The following is a 21,584-nucleotide window of genomic DNA, read 5'->3' on the forward strand; positions in this document are numbered from 1 at the left end:
CCCCCCTCCCCCGGGGTTCGATCAGGGCGGCAAGTGAATCCTATCCTTGCCTCTCTGGTGGAGTTCAGAGGGAGTTGGGTAATAGCAGCATCAAGGAAGGAACAAACCGGAGTACAGGCGGGTGAATTCGTGACACCATGGGCCCCAGTGACCACCACCTCCAAGGGGCTTTGTACTCTTTGGGAGGGGGGGGGGCGCGTAGCCCCCATTCTAGAGCCCTTGATGGCCTGGGGAATATCACCCCCTAGGGCCAGCTGCAATGTCTCCTGCCATGCCATAGCAAACTCTGCTTTGCTTCTTGGAAGCGAGAGCAGGAAACCTGCTCTCGCTTCCAAGAAGCAAAGCAGAATTGCTTTTGGGCAAGGGGAGCTGCATGTTAGCAGCTTCCCTTGCCCAAAAGCAATTATGGCTCCCGCAGGAGGCGAGGAGCCGGCAGGGACCGTGGGGGCATTGGAGTTCCCCCCCAAATTGAGGGTCAGCCCCCGGGGATGGGGTCCCTGGGGCCACAAATGGCACGGGAGGGGGGCCACAAAGCCCCCTCCCCTTTAGTTTATTGCTTTTTTTATGGAAGGGCAGCCCTGGGGGATGTGGTCCCCGGGGGCTAGAGGTGGCCCAGGGGAGTGAGGCCACGCTGCCCCTCTACCGGCAACATTTTTTACCACAAGGCCAGGTCCTGGGGGATTGGGTCCGGGGGGTCAGAAATGACCCAGGGGCATGGGGACCCCCTCCAGGCAAAAAAATAAATAAAACAAAACAAGGCCCCGGGGGATGGGTTCGCCGGGGCCAATAGTGGCTTAGGGATTGTGGATTTCCTCTCCAAGGTACATAAACTCTTTAATAATTTTATTTGGCAGGATAAGAAACCGAGAATTTCCCTGAAAAAACTTTAACTGCCAAAAGACAAAGGGGGTGTAGGTCTACCTAACTTTAGATGCTACCAAACGGCATTCTTGTGCAAACAAGGAGCAAATTGGTTCCTTAACCAACAAGAATACACTCCTGTGTGGGTTCATGTTGAAAAATCCATCATTCACAACCTGCCACTCTCCGCTATAATGACTATGGACTCTTCAGCCTTTACTCAATCAAAATATATATTTCTCAACACTAGGCGCGCTCTACTTAGCCTTGAGAGACACTGTAAAGCTAAAATAAAATTCTCCAAATCAAACCTAGCATCGTTCTGGTTTAACCCGGCTATAAAGGACGAGTGCGGAACCCTCTTTTGGGAGGACTGGGCTAACAAGGGTCTGAATTTGATGCGGGACATTTACGACGGAACTTCCCCGCTACCTTTTGCCACCTTACAATCGCAATTTGATCTCCAACCGCTCAACTTTTACAGGTTTCTACGCCTTAAAGCACTTGTCTCTGCCAGAGCCATTGTCCCGCAGCAACCCACTCTATGCACCAAGCTAGCTCATCTTATGTCACAAGGCCACATGGAATCAAATATATATAAACTCATATCACCGTCACCACAGAAAATACATAGAAAGTGTGAGAGGGATTAGGAAAACAAAACAAACTCCTCTAACCTGGTTTTTGATTGGGACAAGATTCATCTCACCCCTTTCTACAATAAAATATCCCCGATATTATCCCAGACTAAACTTATGTTGATAAATAGATCCTACTGGACACCTGAGAAACTCTTCAAGCTCAAACTTCTGGATAGTCCCCTTTGCTGGCACTGTAAAGCACACGTGGGTAACATGGCACATATGTTCTTTTATTGTGCATTGCTCCAAACATTCTGGGATAAGAAATATGCCTACATCCATCGCACCTTCCACTTCCGTCCACCTAGGGACTTCTCATATATTCTCCGAAGAGCGATTGATCTGAACATTACTAGGGAACATGACAGATCCCTCCTAGACCTTATGCTAACGCTGGCTAGAAAAATTATCCTGAGCAAGTGGAAGAACGCTTCTGACGTCTCCTTTGTGCACTGGCAAGAATGGCTAGCTTCATTGAGGGGTGCGGATAACGACGTTTTACATTCCTCCCCCTGGCAAAAGCCTCACGCCAAACTCTGGAGTTTGCTTGACTCCTTGGAACTCTGTCATGACCCACCTTAGATGCACTGACAAAGGGCTTGCTATGTCTCTATATGACCGCTGCTGCTACATTGGGCATTACTCCCGACAGGTATGACGGATGTCCGGACACGCAATTTCTACAAACCTTGTTGCTGTCATTCCTTTCTCCTTGTCTAACCTCTCTCCCTCTTCTTCCCTCTTTGTTTTCTTTGTCTTCTTAGTTCCTTCCGTTCCAAGAGACAGAGAGGTATGTTTGGATATCTGAAACAATGCTTTCTCTGCTTGACAATTATATGACTCGATGGTGTATTTCCCACGGATGTGTTATGTTACTTGCATCTTCTTATTTCCTGCTGACCACATTGAATGTCTTTATCCAGGCATTGTTCATTGTATCTATCTTGCGAGCTAATTATTGCATGACGTCCTTCCTTTTCTTTGTACTGTTATGTTTTTGTACTTTAATAAAAAAGATTTGAAATTAAAAAAAAATGTTAAGAGAAGGCAGGCCACACAGCCCCCTCCTAAAAAATGAAAAAGAAAACCGAAGCTGGATCTCGCTGTAGGCCCGCCCCCTCCCTGTACCACTTGAAAACACGCCTTCTGGCGCGTTTTGGGTTGGGGGATGAAGTCCCCTCGCATCTCATGGGTCCTTAGGGGCCAACTAGCTCACTAGGTACCTCCAGCAAGCACTACACAGTGGGATTGCTGAGAGGTGGTCCAAGGCCACTCCCTTTTTTAAACCACTTTGCAAACGCGCCTTGTGGCGCATTGCTGAAGGGGCAATGAGGTCCTGTTGTGCCCTGAGGCCCTCAGGACTAAAGTGAACTTCATCCCCTGAGCAGCAGTGCGCCAGGAGTCGCGTTTGCAGAATGGTGTAAAAAGGTGGCGTGGCCTTTGAACACTCTCAGCAGTCCAGCTGTATGGGGCTTACTGGAGGTAACAGGGAGGCTAGTTGGCCCTGAGGGACAGGGCACTGTCGCAATTAAAACTCACATGTGATCAATGGCAGTCGTCTGCATTTTCTGAGACTCTGGCTTTACTGCCTCACTGATGAGTGATCCTATCCACTTTCGGGTACTCACTGACACCCAATGTGCTCCTCAGCCCTTACCTCTGAGAAGTGTGGCTCAATGATTGGAGCGGCAGACCCTGATGCAGATGTCTAGCCCGGGAGCAGGGTTCAATTCCCCGCCTCGGCGGGTCTTGGGCTCAAAATTCCACGGACCTGAAAATTCTTGCCTCGGTGCCTATTCCAATTATGGAGTCCCACTCTGCAACTCTGGGCAATAGCTTTCTTAATCTCCACAACGGCTCCACAACGCTAAGGATGTCTGTCCTCCACCTTGGGGGTGCCCAGGAGTGGCCGCCTCACAGGGAAAGCCAGGATGGGTTCCACAACAGTATTCGTACAAGCGCCTTGAGACTCTTGCGGGTGAGTAGCACGCTATACAAGTATCATTTCCATCTTTATTTCAATCAATTTTAGAACATAAAAGATATGCAAAACACATACAGTTAAAACAGCAAGACGGTCAAGCCGAGATTACGCAACATTTAAAAGAATATTAGAGTTACATAAAATCAGAACATTTCATTTATGCGAGCTCTTGCTCAAATTTTAAAAGTCGATTACGGATATGCCACATCGCAGTTAAGAATTTAGCCACCCCGAATACAATAATAGGTGTCAGGTCCATTTTTAAAATCCTGTAAGCTGGGAGGTATCTAGTGAAGCCCAATTTTTTGAGGAGAGGGACAAGCCAGTATTTCCTAGGTCTTCGATAGGCCTTGCAGAAGAATATAATGTGCAGATCATCTTCCCGATGGTGCGAACAAGACGGGCAATGCTCACTCAATGAAGTCTGGGCCCAATGTTTTGTAAATGCCCTTGTAGGAAGTGTCTACAAAAACAACTGGAGAGTAATAGAACAAACCACACTTACAGAAAGTGAAGGAGAACCAAAGAAAGGTTAAGTAAGAACCCTCACTCACCACTTAGTGGTGACATGCTTCATCACTGCGTTCCCACTGGAAAGACCTAGCGTCTTTCCAGTGTGCTACGACGCTTGTTTTGCAGCGGAGCTGGTTGTTGTGAGTGTTGAGGGTGCCAACAGGAAGAAACCAAAAAGTGCTAAGTGAGTGCAAATTTTTAATTTTTTAAAAAATTTTTGGAAGACCTTTATTGAAAGAAAATCGCACATACAGTCCAGCAAGGAGCCCGAGGGCTCATAGATACAGTACATTGCAACAGAGAAAGGCGCAAAGCATATGGTACAGAGAGACTGAGGTCTAATTTTTAAAGGTTTTTTCTGAAGGATAGACAGAAGCAGGATATCGCAGAACAACGAGTTAGTTCCGGCCTCGTAGGAACAGGATAGACAAGTACAAAATGTAATAAAATGCCAGAATCGCTGCTTACCACACATGTAGAAACGTCTAAACCCAGAAAAGAAAGAAAAAGAAAAAGAATAGAAGGCCCATAAAACCAAAAAGAATAAAACAAAAAAAAACCCCCGTCCACCCCCCGCCCTGCACCCCTGCAGCTGGCTACGGCCTAACCCCCCCCCCCTAGCAGTGTGCCTGCCGCCCAGTAAAAGGAGTCCCGAAATATAGAGAGTAAGAAAAGAATCCTAATCTATAACTCTCAGTAAATAAAGAAAGGCGGGGAGGAGCCCACCACCCGTCCCCCAGCTACACCATCCCACAAGTTCAATAACAACACAATGTAAAAAACCCGGCGATATTAATCAGTACAATCAGAGTAAATTGGAGGTACAGAATCGACACACAGCGCAGCCAAAGGCAGCAACACACCACCCACATGCCCAGGCCAGCAACAGGAAACCACCAAACCGTAAGAGTGAATGTTCACCCCTGGCCCGTTCTCTCTCTGCTACCACTGCGAACCATGGAAACCCAGATAGCCCAAGGAGACGTGCAAGATAGTCCAAACGGGAAACATTGACTTGAGCACTCAACCATGTCGTGTATACACGGGACCAATGTTATCATGCTGGACCAAAAGTACACCACACTTGTGGCACAGAGCGAGACCGATCCAGGGAAAAAAGTCTCAATGTCCGGCCCCTTCTGGAGCGATCTTCGGGTAGAGGGAGACACGGTGCAGAGAGAGAACTCCCGTCGTGATTGCAGTCTGTGGCGTTCACTTCGGCCCGGGCAGTAACCATCAGCAGCACGAGTTACCCCGGGACCTGGGGTCACTGAGCCATCACCGCTACGCAAAGCCGCCATCTTGTCGCAGTCAAACGTGGAACAAAGTACATCGCTACAGTCCGGCGAGGCAGCCATTTTCAAGCAACCAGGAGCACTTAGTATTGCGTCCACCTTGCCGATAAGGGTTCGTGCAGAGTGCAACACATTGTGATGAAGGGAGTCAATAGCCGCCAATAGGTCTCCATAGCCCCGAACAGTTCCACGCTCCCTTCCGATCGAGTCCCCTTGCACCACACGTCCACGAGCACTCCATGACACAGGCTCCCCAAGGCTGCCCTCCATTATGCGCTTCGCGATCACCAATGGAAACACCTCGAGTAACGCAGGGCTGCTGACAATGGGCCTCAGGTTTGCACCTCAAGGAAGGGCGTCAAACAGGTCCGAAGAGTGGCCGTAGGCATTGTCCCTTAGACAAGCCGCCCCGCTCGATATTGAAGGGGTAGAAAATTCGGGAGCCTCCCGCCGCTGGTGGGGCTGTGTTCAAGCATTCCTCCGCAATCGCAGTGTGGGTTTCTGCACTCGTGCAATCCCCCCGGATAACTCGCCAGGCACATCCAACTCAGTACCTGCAGTCCAGTGGGGCGCGCGTTCCTGATTCGGCCGCGTCTAATGGGAGTGGTCCGACCGGTTCCAAACAGCTGCTGACGCCCGGTGTTGTTCACCCGGCAGCCGGCCCCAGCGTCCACTCGAGGCCCCGGTCTCGGGTCCGCTGCGGGCCGCAAACTTCAGTCGGACATTACACACGCTTGCAAGGGATCGCAAGCCTCAGGATTTCTCCACGGGCCGCCTGAGCATATCGGCTTCCGCAATGTGCCTTCTAAAAACAGGATCGGCGGCAGGATAGACACGAAGAAGGAGATGGTCTCCGGAGCCGAGGGACTACATGTCCGATCCGGTCGCCATCTTGGCTCCTCCCCCAAGTGAGTGCAAATTAATTTAAAAGTGCGTAGTTGTAACAGTAAACAATTTTATTCAAGGTCCAACCAGCACTAGTTAAAAACAGTTTTAAGTGGAAACTTAGGGTGGGTCTCAATAATTAAAGACACCTAGTCCACTGAGTGAAAAAAATGGTCGACATGTTTCTGCTATGGGTGAGCCCAAGTCGCTCAGCTTTCGTCAGGACCAAAGGACAGTGATCCTCCGGTGGTATGCACACACTAAGGTGCACCCAAGCGTGAGGAATGTTGTGTGAAAAATGTTTAAAATATTAGGAAAATTGTTCCAAAAATATTAACGGCTTAGAGCCGATTGTGACCCGGGCAGCCAGTTTCTGGGGTCTGTACTTTCAGAGGATGACAGTCTCTCCTCATGGGCAAAACGCGGTGGAGGGAAAGCTTCACGTCGCCTATGTTTACGCTGACGACTACCCACTCGGGACCTAAGTTCGTCAACACCGCGGCCCGGGGAAATGTCGTCTAGCACACGCTCAAATAAGTACACTTCCTTAAACTTGAGAAACAAGTCTGTCAAGGACCCCTCCCGTGGTTTTCCCAATGTAACAGTGAGCCTCATCTCGCGAAAATCTCTCACTATGAGTTTGCGTGAGGTCCTAGTGCTAGTGTTAGCTGGATCTAGCCATAACTCTGGTCTGCCTATTTTCTCACATGTTTGTTTGATGTAATTCAACCATGGAATTTGTCTTGATTTAGGTAGACAGAGGATCTCTTGGAGCTCACTTCTGTAGCTCACAAGTTCTGGTGTGCTCCAGATGCGGCGCCAGAAGATGATTGGTCTTAATCCCAATTCCTCCACAATGGGTCTCAGACCTAAGTCGAGTCTCAGCGGGAGGAGAGGGGTACTTGCAGGTAGGGCCGCCATCTGCCTAATGAAATTATTTTCAGTTGTTTGTAGTTTTTGGCTAGAAGAGTAACCTCACAATTCGCCTCCATATAAAACTGCCCCTCTGGCCTGCATTTTGTAAATTTCAAGGGCAGCACTAAAGGGTTTGTAGGTCGATCTGCTTATCATCCTAGAAATACCTCCGGATAATTGGACCAATTTCATGTGGGCCTTTGCCCGATGCTTGTCCCACGTCATGTCCTGGTTGATAGCTACGCCCAGGTATTCGAAGGTAAAAACCCTCTCTAGTCTTGTTGAGCCAATAGTAGGGTTGGGGCGTGTTAGTGGGGGGGGTTGAGAATCATGAATTTGGTTTTTAACGCATTGATCTCAAGCCCTCGCTCCGCACAGAACGCTGAGAACCCGTCCAGGACTCTTTGTATACCCATTGGTGATTTGGACAGCAGCAGGGTGTCGTCCGCAAACATAATTGCGGGCACTCTGCTGCCGTTCAACTTAGGGGCATCAATGTCTTTGATCCTGGTCAGGTGGTCAATTACCCAGTTGACAAAGAGGCAGAACAGGGTCGGTGCAAGCACACAGCCCTGTCTCAATTTACATTTTAATTTACATTTACCTCTACGCTCAAAGGTATCAATTTATAATAGGATCTTCCAGTTAAGCCATAGGCTAGTTAGTAAATTCTCTCTCTCTCAATCTATGCAGCCTCCATTTGTAACTGCTTTGACTGCCTACTCTTTGGAGTGTAGCACGTTGGCAATCAAAGTCTTGTATAGATCATGATTACTGGACTATTTATACTTCACAGATGTGCCTGCGATTACTCTGTGGCATACTTTTTCCCTAAAACAGCAGTCTACAGATAGTATTTCTTTGTGAGAACTAGTTGGCACTGAAAGTCGATGCACCATTCTATTGTGAGTTAACTTCAAAACTGTTTATCCTGAATTTTTTTAATGGATCAATATTGCTGATTTTTCTTTATTTCCACCACCTCCAAGTGGTGTAATTGTTTTGATTTTCATTAGTAAATCCCCGTACAAAAGACATTGCTACTTGCGCCTTGTTATAGAATTTATGAAAAGTACGTCAATTTATGAGAAAAAAACCTTTAACATCACAAATTCCTTCAATGCAGCCTTTCTTCTCAGTACACTTTACTTTCTCTCCTAACATGTCTCTCACGAATGTGGTCCCTCCTCTATCCTTTTCAGCCTCTCATTCCCTCACTCAAGTGGACCTTCATGGTCTTAATTTATCTCTTACTTTCTCTTTCTAGCTTCTCACTTTCTTTTTCCCGTATTATCTCACTTTTTTCTTTTAACTCTCTTCCTCTTTTTCAACAGCCTTATTTTTCTTTCAATCTTGTTTTTTTCTTGCTTTTACTTTTTATGTCTCACTCTCTGTTGTATTTTCGCTCTCTTGATCTTTTTCTCTTCTGCTAGCTATGCTGTTCTTTTTCTCCCTCTGTTCTTCTCTCATCCTCATCTTTGTCTCCTTTTATCTCTCTCTTTATTTTTGCATTATTTGCTCTTCTCAACCATTGTCTGCATCACCCTCTTTCTGTCCTCTTTTTCACTCTGTTCTGATACCTTTGGGTTTCCTCTTGCTCTCCATTCTCATCTTTCTCACTCTCCACCCTACTTACAGAGTGTGCACCTTTAAGCACTCTGAATAAGGGGGACATCATATCTGACAATCTCTGGCTGATATCCATCATCTCACAAATTCTAAATGCTAACCTTTGACTTTTTCACTCTATTCTATAATTCCCTTGATTTTGCAGTCACTTTCATGTTAATTTGTTTCTCTTTTGCTCTGGTTCTTACCCTATTTCATTCTCTCATGCTATTTCTCACTTAGTTTTCAGATTCTCTTAGTCTATCTTTCTATCTCTTTTGCTATTTTGGTCACACATAAGACTACCAGATTTTGAAAACAACAAAAAAACTGTATATTTTAAAAAATCTAAAAGAAGGACGACAATATTACATCAACTGAGGGGTATGGGATGACAGTCCTTATCAACATCGAAATGCCAAGGAAATAAATACAATGTCATTCTAAACACCGTTTCATACCTGCTAATTAAATTGCTTTCTGATAACAGAAACTAGCCAGTCCTCCAATGGAATACATAAAAATGTGCCTCTTTCAGTTAGCCCCCTATGAAAACAGGGACACAAGACAAATTTCTTGAAATTTGAAAAACCGGGGTTGTCCTGGTAAATCCGGGGCACCTGGTCACCCTAATCACACACGCACTTCATAACCTTTGTTTCTCCTTTGCTGTTTCTCATTCTGTTTTTCTACAACATTCACTCTTTTTTATATCCCCATTTTCTCTCTTTCTTTGTTTTCTTATATATATTCTCTGCAAGTCAGGTTTCAGAGAGGTCCTTCCGGATCGCAGAGTTGAAAGGGTCTTATCTAACGTATAGTTCATATGAGGGCAGATGGAGTCACATGAGGGCACATAAATGTAAACAGCCAGTGCAACCAACTCTCAAAGCACCGAAGGTTAGGGGTCAAAGTGCAAAATGCTCCTAGGACAGAGAACATAGGCACATCTATTATTAGTGCAGCAGGCACAGTGGCACCAGGGCTGAAGAAGAGATAAGAGGCGGGGGCGTGGCCAAGCCAGAGACCAAGATGGTCGCTCGGCTTTGAAGCACTGCCAGCAGTCGTTGCAACAACGTGATGTCCCGCTATCCAGCGAGGCTACCGGGCAGGGAGAAGACGCCATAATGCAGCGGAAGGGATCCTTATTAAAAGTCTCCCTGCGGTGCTACGAGAAAACCACCGGAACGGCAGAAATCGGCGACTCCAGGCGGACGGACGAATTTCAAGATGGCGGCATCGATGATATGAGGAGACTCCGTGTGCGGCAGCGGAGGGACTGAGCCAGCAGCTGGGGTGCTGCGAGTCACCGGGCCACGGGCCGGATCGTTGAGCGGCCACAATCTAGGCAAAGTGGCGCTCGGTACTGGCGGGAGGTCCATTTGACCTCCGGCGGTCTGAGCGCGGCACTCTTATGTCTGCGCTGATTGCAGGGGCACACAGGGACGGTGCCTGTGATCGCTCCCCCGTCGACACCTGGTACAGCATTTCCAAAGCGCCCTTGGGGATCTCCTCCCCGCATATGCATTCGCTCGGCCGCAGCCTCGCTGTTCTCCCTCTCTTCTCCCGCAGGGCTCCATTGTTGTAACGCTTCCTGGCGTGTCTGCGCTGCTCCCGGAGCGAAAAACTGAATCCAAACCTCAGCAGTGTCTCCACCCCAGCCACCAATTTATGCTGCAGCAAACTTGAAACATTAACTGCCCACTGGACATTGCCTTGTCTTCAAACAACCTGCTTCGTGGAAGTACTGTGCCTCGACCACTGCTGCGCCACAAGCTCCATTATGGGAGACAATAGTGAAATACCCAAAACCTCCTCTGTTCCCAGGAAAATACAAACACGGGTTGGATGCCCATTCCTTGCTGATCAGTTCTGCTTGCCTAATCTCTTTCGCCAGCTACTTGCACCTGCTTTGCAGCCATAACCAGAAGACTCTGGCATTGGGCTTAATTAATACTTGCCGGTTGGAACTGCGGTATGGGCCGCAAAAGACCCCAAACAGTGCCTTCTTCCCTTCGAAAAGGTCACCGAAGTAGCCCAAGAAGCCCCTGACAACATGGCGGAAGGTGGCCAGAAAGACACAACACCAGAGGGTGATACCAACCAATTAGGTTCCCTGCTCCAAGAGATGAGAGTGGGGTTCAGAGCCCTAGATGTGCGCTTTGATGCCCTAGATAAGCACATGGCGGAACTGGGATCGAAGATCCAAGTTCACAACAGAAAACTCGACGTGGTGGAATCGCATACATCAGATCTAGGAGATGGAACAGCGCAATCCTTGAAAAGGCTCGGCTGAATGGAACGTTACCTCAAAGACGTTGCGATCAAGAAAGAGGAATTAGAGGTGCGCAGTCGCCAAAATAACGTGCACATTTTGGGTGTTCCGGAATCGACAGCCACTGGTCGCATGGACACCTTGGTAGAAACAATCCTGATAGACTTGTTTTGTAGAGAAGTCTTCACTATGGGCGTTGTGATAGGACGCGCTCATAGATCACTATGTCCAAGGCCCAATCCTGGATGCCCGCCCAGACCCCTCACTGCCCTTGTCATGAACTTTAGGGATCGAGACACGGCCCTGCGCCTGGCACGAGAACGGGGTGAAACGGTATGGCAGGGCTCCAAGCTGTCCCTATACCCAGACTTTACAATCATGGTACAGGAGGCCAGGCAGAAATACACTGGAGTTAAGGCAACACTCAGAAATCTAGGACTGCTCTTTCCAGCTCGGTTACGTGTTGAGATCAATGGGAGAGCCCGTGTCTTTGACAATCCTACGGAGGTGCAGGAGTTCTGTCACACTTACAAACTTAACACCAAACGCCCAGCTGAGGACAAAAGACTTCCTCCTCCGCAGAGTGGTTCAGACGCCAGCATGGAACTATTCTCGGGATCTGGGCACGGCTAAACTGTTAATATGGCCTTCCTTTACATGGAGACTTTATTAAGTTGGGATTTCATTCAATCACTTTATAGTATCATTTTTTATTGCCACGTAGCTGTAGGGCCGCTGCCACCACCACTAATGGTGTTCACCTTATAATTGTTGTGTGAATTTAGTAAGTACTATTTATGGTTGTTTTTTAGCGATGCAGAGGAACCGTTGGTACTGCACTGTTTTTGGATAGTAATGTTTTTGCCTCTCTGGTAAGGTGGGGAGGCTGGGTGGGGGGTGAGGCTGGGACATTGTTTAGCTACACTGAGATGTTCTTAGGTACACACTTGGATGTAACTGGTAAGTACCCACGGTTGATTTCATTAAGCACTCATTTTTACCACCACCATGGCTCAGGTAGGGCGTAATTCTGTACCCTCAGAGGTGGTTTTAGTGACATGGAACGTCCGCGGCCTGAACAACACTCACAAGAAAAGGCAGATAACACAGTATTTACTACGTCACAGGGTAGATGTAGCTTTCCTACAGGAAACTCATCTGCCTCCTAGTGATCAGGCCCACTTTGCCGCAAATTGGGGAACACATCGATATTTTGCCAACTTCAGCAACTTCGCAAGGGGAACTGCCATTCTTATACATAAATGACTCCCCTTCCATTTGCATTCTGTAATACGTGACAGTGAAGGCAGGTATATCATTGTCCTGGGCACGTTAATGGGTCACAGGGTGGCATTGGTCTGTGTGTATGGCCCCCAATAGCGACTCCCTGGACTTTATTATACCCTACTCTCTAAACTGGCGCAGCTAGGCCCAGTTCCCCTTTTACTGGGGGGTGATTTTAATATAGTCCAGGACCAGTCACTTGAGACCACTTCGAGAGCACTAGATCCCAAACCGTGAGCACGAAAGGCATTGAGCTTGCTTTGCGATCAATTCTCCTTAATTGACATAGGTTGTACGCAAAACCCGCATAGCACTGACTATACTCACTACACTGGCAGTCATACCACATGGACGAGGCTCGACTATTGGCTGGCATCAACAGAACTTATCAGCTGGTGTCATGTGATCCGGACGCTTCCTCGCACATATTCGGATCACTCCCCGGTATTATTAATATTGAAGGTCCCGCGTTTCCCCATCCGCGCATTAGATGATGAAGTTTTTGGACAGGAATAACGAGAAGCGATAGAGGACTACTTCGTCATTAACACTGGTTCAGTAGACAGTGTAGCAATGTTATGGGAGGGTTTTAAAGCATACATGACGGGTGTGTGTATATCCAAAAATGCCGGTGTAGTGTGGGATTTGTGCAGTAAGTTAGCCCGCCTGGAAAAGGACCTAGGGCTGTTAGACTCTGAACAACGCCATGCGACAGGTCCCAAAATAGACAAGTGAAGTTTGTCACTGCTCACAGAATTCAAAGATACCGGTGAGAGGGAGATCCTTTTTATGGGGAAATACTACAATGCCAGGAAATACGGCGAAGGCGAGCGGCCGGGACGAGTCCTAGGACAGATGATTAGATGTCCATATTGTAAGGCATACATCCCCGAGTTGAGAACTTCGTCGGGACAGCAGATCACTGACCCACTGGATATCCAGGGGAAATTTATGTCCTATTTTAAAACATTTATACACCACTAGATAGGGCGCAGCAGAAGAGTTATTTGGCCGAGGTCGCTTTGGTTTATCTCGAGAAGTTTATGCAGGACTTTCTCTGTGAGCCTATCTCTGAGGGGAGCATTGATGAGGCATCTCTGCGCTGAAGTGTTCCTCGGTCCCGGGGCTTGACGGTTTCACAGCGGATTTTTATAAGGCCTATGAAGATTTATTGATTCCCCATCTCCTTAAAGTATGTGCAAAAGCCCTGGAGAGGCAGATAATACCTCCCACCCTGTGTGAGGCAGTCATCATTCTTCTTCCCAAACCTGGCAAGGACCCCCTGCTATGTGGTTCCTATCGACCGTTATCACTCTTAAACTTAGAATACAAGATAATGGCAAAGGCTCTGGCATGTCGCCTGTCTCTCTTAATTGAATCTATCATTTCCCCGGCCCAGTCTGGTTTCATAACCAATCGCTCGACAGCCTTCAATCTACGCACATTATTTAACACTCTGCATAGAATTAACCCGAAAATCCCTGATGCTGCAATCCTATTTGATACAGAAAAGGCATTTGACTCCCCTGAATGGCCTTTTATTTTATCCATCATGGATCGCATGGGGATGCCGTTTGGTTTCATTGTCACGACTGCCCTGCTATACAGTCAACTGCTGGCCCGACTCCAACTAAATGGTACATTGACGGCTCCCTTCTCACTTTCACGTGGCACGAGACACGGCTGGCCGTTGTCGCCTCTGTTGTTCATTTTAGCAACGGACCCACCAATACGGCACTTCCAAGAAAAACACCTTCATAGGTGTTTACAGTTCACCACAGCCCCTTTGTTAGTATCATTGTATGCAGATGACACGATTTTATATGTACGCAACCCCCAGACTAATTTGGATCCCCTTATCCGGGAAATTCTGCGCTTTGGCAGACATTCCGGAATGGGAATCAATTGGAACAAATCTGTAATTTTTCCACTCACTGCCAGCACAGACAAGTGGGACTTGGAATTCCCCCTGAAATGGAATACTGACTTGGTTAAATACCTGGCCATACATATACACTTAGAAACAGAGCAGATCATCCGCCGTAATTACGGACAGCTATTTCCAAATTAGAGACTCAAACAGAGAAATGGCTAAAGCTCCCACTATCCATGGCTGGACGAGTTTCCCTCATTAAGATGGTTGTGCTTCCTAAATTTTTAAATCTATTTCAAAACATCCCGATCCCTCTCATGAATAAATTATTTTCGACCCTTCGATCAAACTTAATAAGATTAGTATGGGGTGGCGGATACGTCAGGGTAAACTGGCGGGTTTTGACACTCCCCTGCGATAGAGGTGGGTTTGGGGTCCCTGATTTACAACTGCACTATTTAGCTGCACAGTGCAGTTTTGCACAGACATGGTACCGCCCTGATGCCAGAATTCCATACCTCCGACCAAAGTCTGACTTAGTCCTCCTGGACATTTTAGCAGCGATATTACCGAAGGGTTTCCCCAAAGATATCCAACGAGCATCGACCACTAGTTGGGCATGTGAGAAATTGCATTGCATAACACACACACCATTGCTTTATTCTTCTGATCTCTTACTCCCGAACCCTAAATGGATACCTATAACTAGCAAAAAGCTCATACAGAAGACATGCGCTAAATTTGACATTGCTAAGATAGGCGATCTATTTCCAGATGGACATATTCTTGATCCTGATGATGAGTCCTTGTTCCCTGGTGCCACATTCATGGACAGATAAGTCCTTCTATGAATCTGTTCTGCCCTACAAGCTATTTTACCGGACTACCCTCTGGAACCTCCTTCCTTCCCCCCACTCACGACAGTGATTAGCAGCGAGAGAGGGGTACATCTAATATCCCAGCTCTATAAGGCATGTGCTGCAATCGTAGACAGAGTACGCACTGCCTGGGAGACCGACTTGGGTAATCCGATCACAGACGAACAGTGAGCTGCCTGCTGTGCAGTTACGAAAAATGTCTCCCTTAATAGCCGACACAAACTAATACACTTTAGGTTTCTTTGTAGGATATAAATTACGCCCTCCAGACTCCACAGGATAGACCCTGCCAGACCGCACCATTGTGCAAGATGCAACGCTCCAAATGCAGACTTCGCCCACCTCGCCTGGACCTGTCCACGCAAACACTCATACTGGGTGGGAATACATAAGATAGTGAGTGGCTTGGTTAAGGTACCGATGACCCCCTTGCCCGAGATTGCCCGGTTGGGATATGTAAAGCATTTCCCACCAGCAATTTGCAGGTTTGTTGTCATCAGCTTACTTCTGGCCAAAAGGAAGGTATCCATTCATTGGGGTGGCAGAACAGCACCCTCAGTGAGGGATGGCTGAAGAGCATGGCGTCCTGTTCCACACACAGCGACCTATACGCAATAACGGTCCCCCCCACCTCCAGGCCCAGAGATATCTGGGGAACTTTCAGAACATACCTAGAGGCGCAGCGGCAAGACCCCCCCTACCTGGAAAGAACAGGGCATAGTCCCAACAGGGGTGGGTTAGACTGTCCCGAGATGCATGTCAATAATCAACTACACCGGATGCTAAACTCCTTTTTTGACGTTCGTACAGTTGATGTATTCCCATGCCATGATTGTAAACACTGTTTATGTGAATCAGAGTCAAGAACGATTGTAACAGAAAATATGTTAGCAGCCGAGGGACTTGCTTTATGTAACATGTGATCACTCTGCGGCATTGATTGAGCCCTTAACAGTGTGTATTATGTCTACCTGTACTTGTAAAGGATTTTACTTGTCCTAGTGTACTTTTTTACTCATACATAAATGCAAAATAAAGTTTTTAAAAAAATAAGGGGTAAGAGCTCACTGAAGCCTACCCTACGCCCACACAGGAGCAGCAATCATTAGTGAAGCAGGTGCAAGGAATCTCACCAAGGTGCAATTTCTGTAATCAGATATAGGATAGATATATAGCCAATCACCGTTGCATGCAAGACCGTCTGTCTATCAGATCGGATAGATGGCTTTGCATACCCAACGAGACTACATGCTAGGACTTATCAAAGGCAATAATCCTATCATGATTTTATCTGACTGGATGCGATGGTGATTACCTGCTTATTGACATTGCATCTCTTAATACGAATAAGCGACTTGGCGTTCTTCAATAAAACTATTTCAATATGGATGGAAGGAATTAAATCAATCATGATTGATACGGTGATTGCCTATATATCTATACTACATCTGATTACAGAAATAGCAGCTTGGTGAGCTCCTATAAAAGACTATTCCAACCCTGATGAAGTCCATGTTGGACGAAACGCGTTGGCTGGGCTGATGCATTTGAGTACAAATAAAGAATACATTGAAAAAAAGAAATCACAAGACTCTGCGCTGTATTTTATGATTTGGTGGATCTTATAATATTTTGTTTAGTTTGCAAAGGAAATGAGGTTTAATTACATGCTTGAGTATAATTGATGAAAGAATCTAGTTATAACTGTATGCTCCTTTTCAGAATTTGACAATCCTAGTCAGGATAAGGCACACGCAAACCCCAAATCAAACTGTGGTCAACCCCCTGGTAGCTTGGTACGGAGCAGTTAGGCTTAATTTAGAGGCAATGTGTGAATATTTGTGCAACACTTCAAAAAGTAAAACAGCGTAAACAGCACACAAAATCAACACCAGGTTAGAACAATAGAGCTCAGTTTCATCAACAAATCGAAACCCAAAAGACAAACATCCAATCAGTATAACCAGAGATATGAATTTTAAAGTATAAACTTCTATATAGCACCTAAAAACATAAAGCGCCAACCGAGGCAATCTGGTCATGCTGGACCAGGTTAAAGTCAAAAGTTCACGCTGATCACGATGGAGCGCGAATTAGATAGAGCCCTAGATTAGTTCAGCTGAAGGTTTACCTTCTCAAGTTTTGAGCCAAGACCCCCGTTCGCATTGGAGAGGGTCGCAGGGAGTAAGGAGAGAGTTGATGGCGGTGGTGGACATGGCACAAAGGGCAGGCCAGGTGTCGCAGAAGGTCGGGCTGGAGGATTACGTTGTTGGTCTTCCAGATCGATTGATGCTTTCCGTGCAAGGAGATAGGCGGCAGGGGCTCGTGCTGAAGTTCTGTGCAAGCAGTGGGTTCGGGTTCAAATGGGTTTATTTGCACTCATGAAGAGTTCAAAAGCTTGATTTAGGAGCCCACTGAACCACAGCAAGAGTCTAGGGCCTGAGAAGCACCATTTGGGAGCAAGGAATGCGCTGGAGACTGGTCCAGGCACTACCACAAAATGAACGGGATGTCAGGAACAGCACCAGCCCTCACTGCACAAGCTTCTGTTGATTGTAAATACAAGAGCATGGCTTTAACCCGTTTACTGCAGCGGCAATTCCTCTGCGGTGTGGGCCTTCGAATGCGCGGGCGGGGCTGTGTCGGCCAACGGACGTGCGCAGCACTACTGAGGTAGTGTTTGCGACGTCCGTTGGCCGACGCACGCACGCAAAGGGTTAAAAAAAAATATTTGCTGCAAACCCCAGATCAGCCAAATTAAAAGATGCTCATGTGGACACACTTGTGTCAAAAACATATTTTATAGATGCGGGCAGCAAGTGGGTAAAGTTTGTGGTTGCAGTGGCCGAGGAGAAAGGTAAAAATGTGCAACTTGAGATTCGGCGACTATGGCGGCATTCAGAATCATGCCTGAAGCCTCCAAAAGCAGCCCGCCGTAGCTTGAGGAATTGCCAGTTCTGAGTTGCAAGGTGCAATAGTCTTTAGTCTACAGACCTGAGGACGTGTGACTGGGAGCCCCAAGGCCATGACGAGCCTCCAACAGCCTGGTCGCAGGACATTGGATTCATTTAGGCATTTTTTTATAGCGCATACTTTACCCAGCGGTGTCAGAGCGCTTCACAATAGAGCGAAGTATATAGGATTAGATATTATGGTAACATATTTACAGAGTATAAATCCGCCAAAAATTACACGATTCAAACTAAAGTTGGAGCGATTAGGGTTCCCAAAAAACACATTCCACAGTTGAAGCGTAAGGACAAACTAGCCTCCAGTGAGGAACACAAAACAGTCAATGCCTCCAGGCTGTGTAGGTGTATTGTTCTGACCACTCCCACAGGCCCTACCCCCAACTCACAGACCCCGCCCCATTGCCACAGGCCCCGCCCCCACAGACACCACACCCTTGTAGGTCTCATGCGTTAATGCTCTTCCACCACTTCCACTGCTGCCTCGAGGCCTTGTCTCCCCTTACCTCTCTTGTGGGTTCGAGAGGGGAGTGGCCCGGCAGAAGGGGGGACAGTGTTGGTCTGGTCGGAGGGGACACACCCGTGACAACAAACCGCGCGCGGGACAAGAGCCGCTCTGATGATCTGTAGCTGCGCATGCGCAGGATGTATGCTCGTTATGGCCGCGCATACGCTGAGAATAGCGAAGCACATAAAACTGTAAGAGTGTGTCATTGAGCGGCACGCAGGGAAGCGCGGCCTACAGAGTCCAACCGAGAGGGGACGCAACTGGGACCGTCCACACTGTCTTCCATTCAGAAAAGCAGAAAACACCAGGACTGAACTAAGAACGCGGGTTAAAGAGGTCTTGAAGGGTTAACAGCTGCGCATGCGCTGGGGACAGACACTTCCTCCCGCCACGGAGCGCGGGTTAAAGAGGGCCTTATATTAACAGCCTCGCATGCGCTGAAGACAGACACTGCTTCCCGCATCGGAGCGCGGGTTAAAGACGGACTTGCATTAACAGCTGTGCATGCGCTGAGGACAGACACTGCTCCGGGGCCTTGGATTACCATGAGCGCCTCATTGCCATGACAGGGACACTGCTGCAGCAGCTCCAAGCAGCAGGGAGAGGGAGCACAGAGGGGTGAGACTCTGAGACACACATGTAAACAATGAATCAATAAAATCTGTATTCGATCTCTTAAATACAGATCATAAAAGCACAATTTAGATCAGTGATCAACAACCAGCCGCAGTTCATAACAAGTTAAAATCCTAGAGCAAGAGAATTATTTAAAAAGAACATCAAATAGTTTTACAGGACATTGTATCTCATAAAGTGCATCATGCGCCTCATAGACCGAATCCAGTTAGTTTACATCAAATTAATCATTTCTGCATATAATTGTTAGTTAAAACCAACCTCGCGCCTTTCTCCTTTTCATACAGGCCACAAACAGGTGGCTACCGAAAAACAGACAACGGGATCAGGCAGAGATTAAAAGAAGTAACAAGCCACCTGGCATGGTTTAAAATTGGGGCGCCTTAAAATCTGAAGGATAAAGTCTTCTCATCCTGTTTTATAAAACCCACAAAACAAGACTAGGTGCAGGTCACATTGGGGGGAATGGTTGACGCAGGGGCACAGCATTAATCTGAGTGTTTGAATCTTCTCTCCGTATAACCTAACATCAAGGGGAGGAGAGTCAGACAAAATCTCAATAGTTCCTATCCAGCACGTAGTGGTTCATGCTAGATAGGAATATCCTCCCTCTGACCTGGGGGAAATCAGATGATATGCAAGGACCGTCTTTTTTCTGTAATTCCTTTCCCTGCGAAGATAATGAGCCCTCCGCATAAAAATCCAAATTAATTTCTGTTTTGAAATCTTCCTGCATGCCGTTTAATCCTTAAATAATTCTCACAACCAAATTGCCATTAATTCTGATTCCACATAACTCAGCCATCTGATCTTATTGTAATGGTCCAATTTTAAACAATCTTTAAATATGTTTTGTATTAAATTGGTGCTAGTCTAATGGTATGTAACATGTAAGGTAACCCCAATTCTATATGTAAGATATCATTTGAATAAGTGGATGGTAGGGACACTAGGGACTTAAAAATGATCTTCAAGTTTTTGGAGACAGCCGGTAGGCGCCATACCCCAGACTCCTGCCACTTATGTGGCTATTGCCTTCATTTTGGCCTGAGAAATGTTTTTAATTGGGTCAAGGGGGCTAGCGTCTAACTTTTGGAGAAGGCCTTAATAGCTTTCAGACTTCTTTCCATTCCTAGTGCTCTTGCCGATACCAGGTTCTCCCAAGTTTGATTTTGATCAATTAAGACTCCCAGGTATGGGAAGGACTCTACCACTTCTGTTTTCTGGCAATCCATATGGAAGTGTGGGGATTTATCAGCTTTGCCAGACCCTGCTATAATGACAAAAGATTTTGTATCATTTACTTTTAGGTCCAGCGAAGCCATGAATGATGCATATGTTGTTATGAGCCATTGGAGAGCTACCCCCGTTCTTGCAATTAACACTGCATCCTCGGCGTAAGCTAACATTGGTAGTGGGTTGGTGTCAAACACGGGCACGTCCGGGAATGAGCCCGAGAGGGCTGCCTCAACCCTGTTTGTATAGCTGGAAAAAAAAAAGAAATGGGGCGAGGACACATCCCAGCTTAACTCTACTAGCAAACTTAAAGGGGCGGGTTCATTTCCCATTTTTGCCATACGGGACACATGCAGTGGCATTTACATATAGTTGGCGGATAAAGTTAATTATAAGTGGATCAATCCCCATCTCCTTCAATAAATACCAAAGTTTCTGATGGCTCACGCAGTCAAATGCAGCTGATAAGTCTATAAAAGGCATGTAGATTTTCCCGTCTTTCGATCTGGTATATTTGTCTGTACATAGTGACAGGTTTAGACATTGGTCTGTAGTGGCTTTTTCCCACTGGAAGGCAAACTGAACCTGCATTAAGATGTTTCGTGGGTCCACTCTTCCAGCCTGAATAAAAAGAACCAACCCATAAGTTTGGCAGTTGTGTCCAATAAGGAGATAGGCCTATAGTTCTTTGGGCTTCCCCAGTCCCCTTTTTTGAATATCAGAATAATTACACTATGCTTCCAGGAAGGTGGAGGCCCATCTATAACTATGCTGTTAAAAACATTTGTTAGCAGCAGAGCCCACAAATCTTGGTTTTCCTGAAAAAGATCTATTGGCACCCCATCAGGTCCTGGGGTTTTCCCAGCAACCACAGGCCGCCAACCCTCTTCTGACTTCTGAGAGTGAAAAAGAAACCTGCAATTTTGTATCTGTGTCACTAGAGGGCACCACAGGAGCAGTGTTTGAGGTGAATATAAATTCATAGTGTGCCACCCATGCTTCTTCACCTACATATGAGTCCAGTGTTGGATCCTTTGTATTTTTGAAATAGGGAGTGTTCATTACTTTCTAAAAATCTCTGCTATTGCATGTCCTAGCCGCCTGATCGAGGCCTTCCCATGCCTCCTCCCTCATATCCCTCTCTCTTTTCCTTCGAACTGACTTATAGTCACTGCATAGCGATCTCTCTCAAGATTGGTATGTTTGCCAAACCCAGTGGAGAG

General features: G+C 46.9%; 1 protein-coding gene across 1 annotated transcript in view; it reads right to left on the reverse strand.

Annotated features, from left to right (window-relative positions):
- LOC147661136 (uncharacterized) overlaps window positions 1-21,584 on the reverse strand; it is a 105,171-nt gene that overhangs the window by 72,865 nt on the left and 10,722 nt on the right. The gene's annotated exons all lie outside the window — the stretch shown is intronic.

The sequence above is a fragment of the Lissotriton vulgaris genome, unplaced genomic scaffold (genome assembly GCF_964263255.1).
Source record: "Lissotriton vulgaris unplaced genomic scaffold, aLisVul1.2 SCAFFOLD_620, whole genome shotgun sequence".
NCBI classification, from domain to species: domain Eukaryota; kingdom Metazoa; phylum Chordata; class Amphibia; order Caudata; family Salamandridae; genus Lissotriton; species Lissotriton vulgaris.